Source organism: Dendropsophus ebraccatus, chromosome 4, assembly GCF_027789765.1.
Source record: "Dendropsophus ebraccatus isolate aDenEbr1 chromosome 4, aDenEbr1.pat, whole genome shotgun sequence".
Classification (NCBI taxonomy): domain Eukaryota; kingdom Metazoa; phylum Chordata; class Amphibia; order Anura; family Hylidae; genus Dendropsophus; species Dendropsophus ebraccatus.
This window is the reverse complement of record NC_091457.1, coordinates 132,041,426-132,047,869: the sequence shown is the minus strand read 5'-3', so window position 1 is coordinate 132,047,869 and position 6,444 is coordinate 132,041,426.

Here is a 6,444-nt window from a genome sequence, read left to right as displayed (position 1 = left end):
CCTAGAGTTGTGACGATGTCACAAAAGGCCTTTCCTGGCTGATGGACTAACCACTCAGCCAGTCAGTGACTCGGGTGGGACGCCACTCCAGTCAGTGACTCAGGTGGGACGCCACTCCAGTCAGTGACTCAGGTGGGACCCCGCTCCAGGCAGTGACTCGGGTGGGACGCCACTCCAGGCAGTGACTCAGGTGGGACGCCACTCCAGTCAGTGACTCAGGTGGGACGCCACTCCAGGCAGCGACTCGGGTGGGACCCCGCTCCAGGCAGTGACTCAGGTGGGACCCCGCTCCAGGCAGTGACTCAGGTGGGACGCCACTCCAGTCAGTGACTCAGGTGGGACCCCGCTCCAGTCACTGATTGGCTGGTCCATCAGCTGGGACAGGCCTTTTGTGACGTCGTCACAACTCGGGGGAATATTCCTTCTGGCGAGGGTCCCGAGGGCGCTCCCGTTGCTCACTGTGGGCATGGGGAGTGGTAAGTTAGTACTTGTAATCAATTTTCTCCCGCTTCTGTCGGCTTTTATAATCCACCGGACTTCTCCTTTAAGAAAAAAATATATAGAATCGTTCTGTGTAAACGCAGCATAAGACTGTGATAAAACACGCCAGCACGCATCTCTGTGACTTATTAGCTTCATTGTAGTCTATGGTGCGAATAAGTCTGATGTTCTGTTGGCAGGGGAGCACACTGCTGCTCACTCCCCCCAGATATACAGCCTAGGGCTATGTTCAAATGACATTGTTTTCTGTCCGTTTTTATTTTTTCAAAAAAGTGACATCCGTCCGTCATTTCGTGTTTTGGGCACCCATCATTACAATGACAACTGTTGGTCCATTATTCTAGATCAGGTCCTCTTGGGTGTGGGTTTTTTTTTGAAGGTCCATTGAATTTAGTAGTAATGGCAGTGAAAAACAAATGTATGTGAATACCTAAAAATAATGTCTGCGAATAATTGTCATGAACAGTAATTTCAAAAAATGTCATTAAGTACACTATGGGGGAGAAGAAGTAGAAGTCTTCCATCAGATTCCACCTTTCATTTTCCAATGATGAAATTTAGATGCAAATATAGATTCATGCACATTTTAATCTCTCTCCATAGACTTTGTTGGCTTTATTAGCAGATCTACTATGGCAGCTACGGAGGCCTAGTAAAGACCACTGACTAGTCAGATGTGTCACTCTATTAAACTCACTAGTATATGATCACAACTTTTTTTTTACAAACTTCCAATGTATATTGTCAGAATAAGGCAAAATCTTAAAGGGATACTCCTGACGGCAGGCCTTTTTTCACTATAGCCGGGGAGGGAGTGGATGAAAGCAACAACCACAGTGTATACGCTATATGTCAACATACCCGCATAGTACTGGGGTCCTTTTGTTATGTATTTTTATTTTTTAGTAATTTTTTTGTTTAAACCTGTAAGATTTTTAAGCACCAGATGGCGCCCAAGTCCTGTAAATTGCTAAACTGAAAAGGTATGACCACGTAGATTTAATTATGGAATGATGAGGCTATTTATACACATATACTGTAAAATTCCATTTACAAGCTGGTCACACATCTGCCAAATTCTGCTCATTCTATCATATGGAAGAATAACAGGTGCTGTCCTGTATTAACATAGATAATTACCTTAATAATTATGTTAATGAGTCTTATTATAAACAGGATAGTCTGTGAACACCCCAAGTGAAAAGAAATAATTGGGTATTTGTCACCATTCGGTTCGGCAGAGAACTTGGTATTATGTACATAAAACTCAGGAGCCGCTGCCTGGAAACCAAATGAGATGTTTGGGTGGTGGTATATATATTCCGGAATAGCTCACAACACCACGGGGACAATAGTGTCATTGTTACATGTGATAGTAAGAGGAATAAAATAAAGCCATTGACTATAATAACAGCTAACGTGGAGGACTTTCAGAAGCGAAGAGTAATAATCTCCCCATAAAACCAAATCAGGTCCATTTATGAGGGATGGATGCAGCTGTTCAAACTACAGGTTTTCCATTAAGCGGAAATAAAGGGAATTTAATGACATTTTTATAACTAGAAAATACATAACTAAACCCTTAGGCCATGTTCACACGCTGTCTTTTTTTTAAAAGGGATACTCCAACCAAAATCTTTTTCTTTCAAACCAACTGATTTCAGAAAGTTATTTACAATTGTAATTTACTTCTATTTAAAATTCTCAAATCTTTTGTCGGGTGAATTCCGCTGTCCACCTAAAGAATTGATATGTCAAGATGGGGGCGAGCAACGGAATCCGCAGCAGGTTATCTGCCTGGATTCCGTAGTGTGAAACCACCCTGACACAGTGCACCCTGCTGACATCTCTGCCGGATACAGGAACTGTCCAGAGCAGTAGAAAATCCCTATAGAAAACCCTCCCCTGCTCTGGACAGTTCCTGTGTCGAACAGAGGTGGCAGCAGAGAGCACTGCGTCAGAATGGAAAGAGATGGTTGTGCGTGAAAATCCCAGTAGATCAGCAGTTTCTGAAATACTCAGACCAGCCCTTCTGGCACCAACAACCATGCCACGTTCAAAGGCACTCAAATCACCTTTCTTCCCCATACTGATGCTCGGTTTGAACTGCAGGAGATTGTCTTGACCATGTCTACATGCAGTGCCTAAATGCACTGAGTTGCCGCCATGTGATTGGCTGATTAGAAATTAAGTGGTAATGTGCATTTGGACAGGTGTACCTAATAAAGTGGCCAGTGAGTGTATGTTCCTGCACTGATGGGGCTTCTGATGTGTGCAGGACCACTGCAGTGAGAGCGGCCCCGCACACATCAGTGTGTCCGGGGCCGGAGGTAATGAGAAGCAGCTGCGATCCCGCACCTGCGTCTCATTAACCCCTTAAACGCTGCGATCTATAGCGATTGTGGAGTTTAAGGAACTCAGTGGCAGAACAAGTATCTGTCACTGAGTGATCGGGACCCCTGCAGCCATGCTGCGGGGGTCCCGATCGCTTGTGCCGACAGGCGGGGGTAACTCCCTTACCGCCTTCCTGTCTCAGGCAGGCGCTTTACATAGATCGCCGATAACACGGATCTATGCTATGCTATGGCATAGCATAGATCAGTACATGAAATCTATTGATTGCATGTTTTACAGTAATAAAAAAGTGTAAAAAAAAAAGAACTTATAAAACCCCTAAATAAACAAACATATTACATATCGTAGCGTGCGGAATTGTCCGATCTATTAAAATATAACATTATTGTTCCCGCATGTTAAACAGCGTAAACGAAAAAAAAGGGGTTAAATTTGGGAACCACTGCAAACGTTCCCCATCAAAATATATGTACCAGGGTTAAAAAAAAAAAAAGGTGGTTTAGGAGGGGGCTTCACATGGACTATAAGTTATTGCTTATTTCTGGAAATTATTGATTGTTTGCAAAGACGAGCATTTAGTCGTATATAATCAGTAATGCAGGGGAGGAAAATGAGAAGAATGGCTCCAGTGACATCCAGGGGATCAGCAAATGCAGATTTTATTACAAGAGGAATGCATTTCAGTGGCAATTGGCATTTTCATCAGGACAATAATATAATTTATAACAGCAATAAATACATAAAAAATAAGGGAATCATAATGGAATGACGGGTTGCTTTAGGTGACCATAAACTGGCAGAACATCCCAACAATCTGCAAAGCAGCATCAGTGATGGAACAGTGGGCAAATATACAAAGATTAGGGTCCAAAATCAGCAAATAATATGTGGGAACAAGACCTGGGTAACTTCTAAACAGCAGCGATTGCTTGATGTAAAGAAACCACTAACATAATGTCAACCTCAATCTAAAAATGATGTAATATAATCAATAGTCACATATAGCAGCCTTTCATTATGTCACACTTCACTTCTGAATGTATTTAAAGGGGTATTCCGCTCAAACATAACTTTTCATATGCTGCTCATGTTGAGACTATCAATTCCCACCGTACTTGTCATTATCTATCCAGTTTCCTTCTCCCAGTTTTCAGCTGCTGCTTTCTGCTGAAGATACAAAAAACGGTGTGAGCTTTTCTCTCCTCCTGCCTCCTCCCTTCTAAGATAGCTGATGTAAACCAATCCCTACCTGCAACTTTGTAATGCCGGGGACGTTTACCAGAATGAGTTCATCAGCAACTTGACCTCTAACCCCTTCCAACATTACAAATAAGCTACAAAGTTGCAGATAAAGCCTGCCAAGGATTGTTTACATCAGCAGTCTTGGAAGGGAGGGGGAAGGAGGGGGAGACAGAGACAAAAGCTCACACAGTTTTTTGTGTCTTGAGCAGAAAGCAGCAGCTCAGAACTGGAAGAAGGAGACCGAATAGATAATAACAAGTATGGAAGGAATTGTTAGTCTTACCATGGGCAGCAACATATGAAAAGTTATGCGGTTCAGGGAAGAAAAAGAGCGCTGCACCTCACACCTATGGCTGATACTAGTGCCCCTAGGCTAAATAAAAAACACATCAGAATTTTGTGTATGAATTGATCAAGCCATACTGCCCCATGTACCATTGTGCAGGTATCTGATACACATGGGTCCCTACACTAAGTCCACACCGTGCCAGTCAGTGGCCACCAACCCCGCAGGCGTGCACAGTCAGGGAACGGGGGCCATGGGGCGGCCCTGCGACCCCCATGCCACAGGACCAGACCCAAAAACACCACACCAGCACCCGGCCAGCACCACCGGAGAAGGTCGTCCCCAAACAGCACAAGTCTGGATGAGGTATTGCGCTCACCATAGCTGCTGCAGACAGAATGGGAAAAGACAGGAGGGATTAAAACCATATGCACTCAGGTGTCTCCTGCTAATTGCGGTCATGTGGGTCTCACCAGGAGGAGTGCAAAACACGGAGAAAAGAAATAAACAAAATGCGGTTCAGGGAAGAAAAAGAGTGCTGCACCTCACACCTATGGCTGATACTAGTGCCCCTAGGCTAAATAAAAAACACATCAGAATTTTGTGTATGAATTGATCAGGCCACACTGCCCCATGTACCATCGTGCAGCCATATGAAAAGTTATGTTTGAGTGGAATACCCCTTTAGGGTGCGTTCACACCTACAGGATCTGCAGCAGATCTGCAGCAGATTTGATGCTGTGTTCAGTTATTTAAATGAAATCTGCTGCAGAAAATCAGCTGCAGATCCTGTAGGTGTGAACGCACCATTAATGTTATATACCATGTACCATGTTACTGGCCTGTTGACATGCGTTGCCCTTGAATAAGACCTACTAATAAAGTCTTCTGAATCTATTGATCTTGGAGTTCAGCAGCTCCATTCTTCCAATTGTTCTGCCTTTGGATGCTACAGTATATTCCCTCACCTTTTGGTCTGAAGGGCTGCGGCTGATTTATTGTATTTGTCTTCACCGTAAGTCGTGTCTGCGCTAAACACAAGCTGCCTAGGTTAGCAGTATACTGCACATCTTTCTCATAGACACTGGGTGAGGATTGCTGTACAATAAAGCACTGAGCTTCTGTCTTTTCTACAGACAAATGAATCCCATACCATGTCACTGATAAATAGCGATATTCAGGACTCTATACAGTATATTCTAATGGTAGACATAGCAACTAATGCTGTCGTAGGTCTCAGACCACTGCTTCCCCACAGTGGCATCATGCATGCTGGTAGTGGTAGTCTTGAGAGAACCACTTTGCACTGGGGTAACATCAGCACAGTGAGGGAGATTTATCAAACATGGTGTAAAGTGAAACTGGCTCAGTTGCCCCTAGCAACCAATCAGATTCCACCTTTTATTTTCCAAAGAGGAAAAAAGGAATGAAAAGTGGAATCTGATTGGTTGCTAGGGGCAACTGAGCCAGTTTCACTTTACACCATGTTTGATTAATCTAGCACAGCTGGTCAGGTCTTTCACCATCATATGTTCAGTTTTTTACCACGATTCCCGAAAAGAATAATCACAAACTGGAACACTGAGGCAGCACAAGTGCCGGCATGACTTCATAGTAACTAAATGTGTGGTGGAGAACAGAGGAACTACAGGTCCCAGCATAATCTAGTGGAGCCATAAAAGTCCCAGCATACAAGCTAAAACATAAAAGTATACAGTGGGGCACTGAGGCACTACAATTCCCAATATAACCTGTAAACTTTATTATAGAGGATTTAAAAAACATGAATGCTTTCTCCCAAAAGATGGAGTCCTCGGGTAATGCGTAGTAGTACTTAAAAATATTTTGTCAAAAAGTGCCAGAGATTTGTAATTTACTTCTATTAAACAAAAATCAACTTATCAACTGCTGTATGTCCTGCAGAAAGTGGTTCATTCTTACCAGACTGACACAGTGCTCTCTGCTGCCACTTCTGTCCATGTCAGGAACTGTCCAGAATAGTAGCAAACAAAAATCCCAAAGTGCAAATCCAGAAAAAATGTAATAAAAGCGTTTAAAAA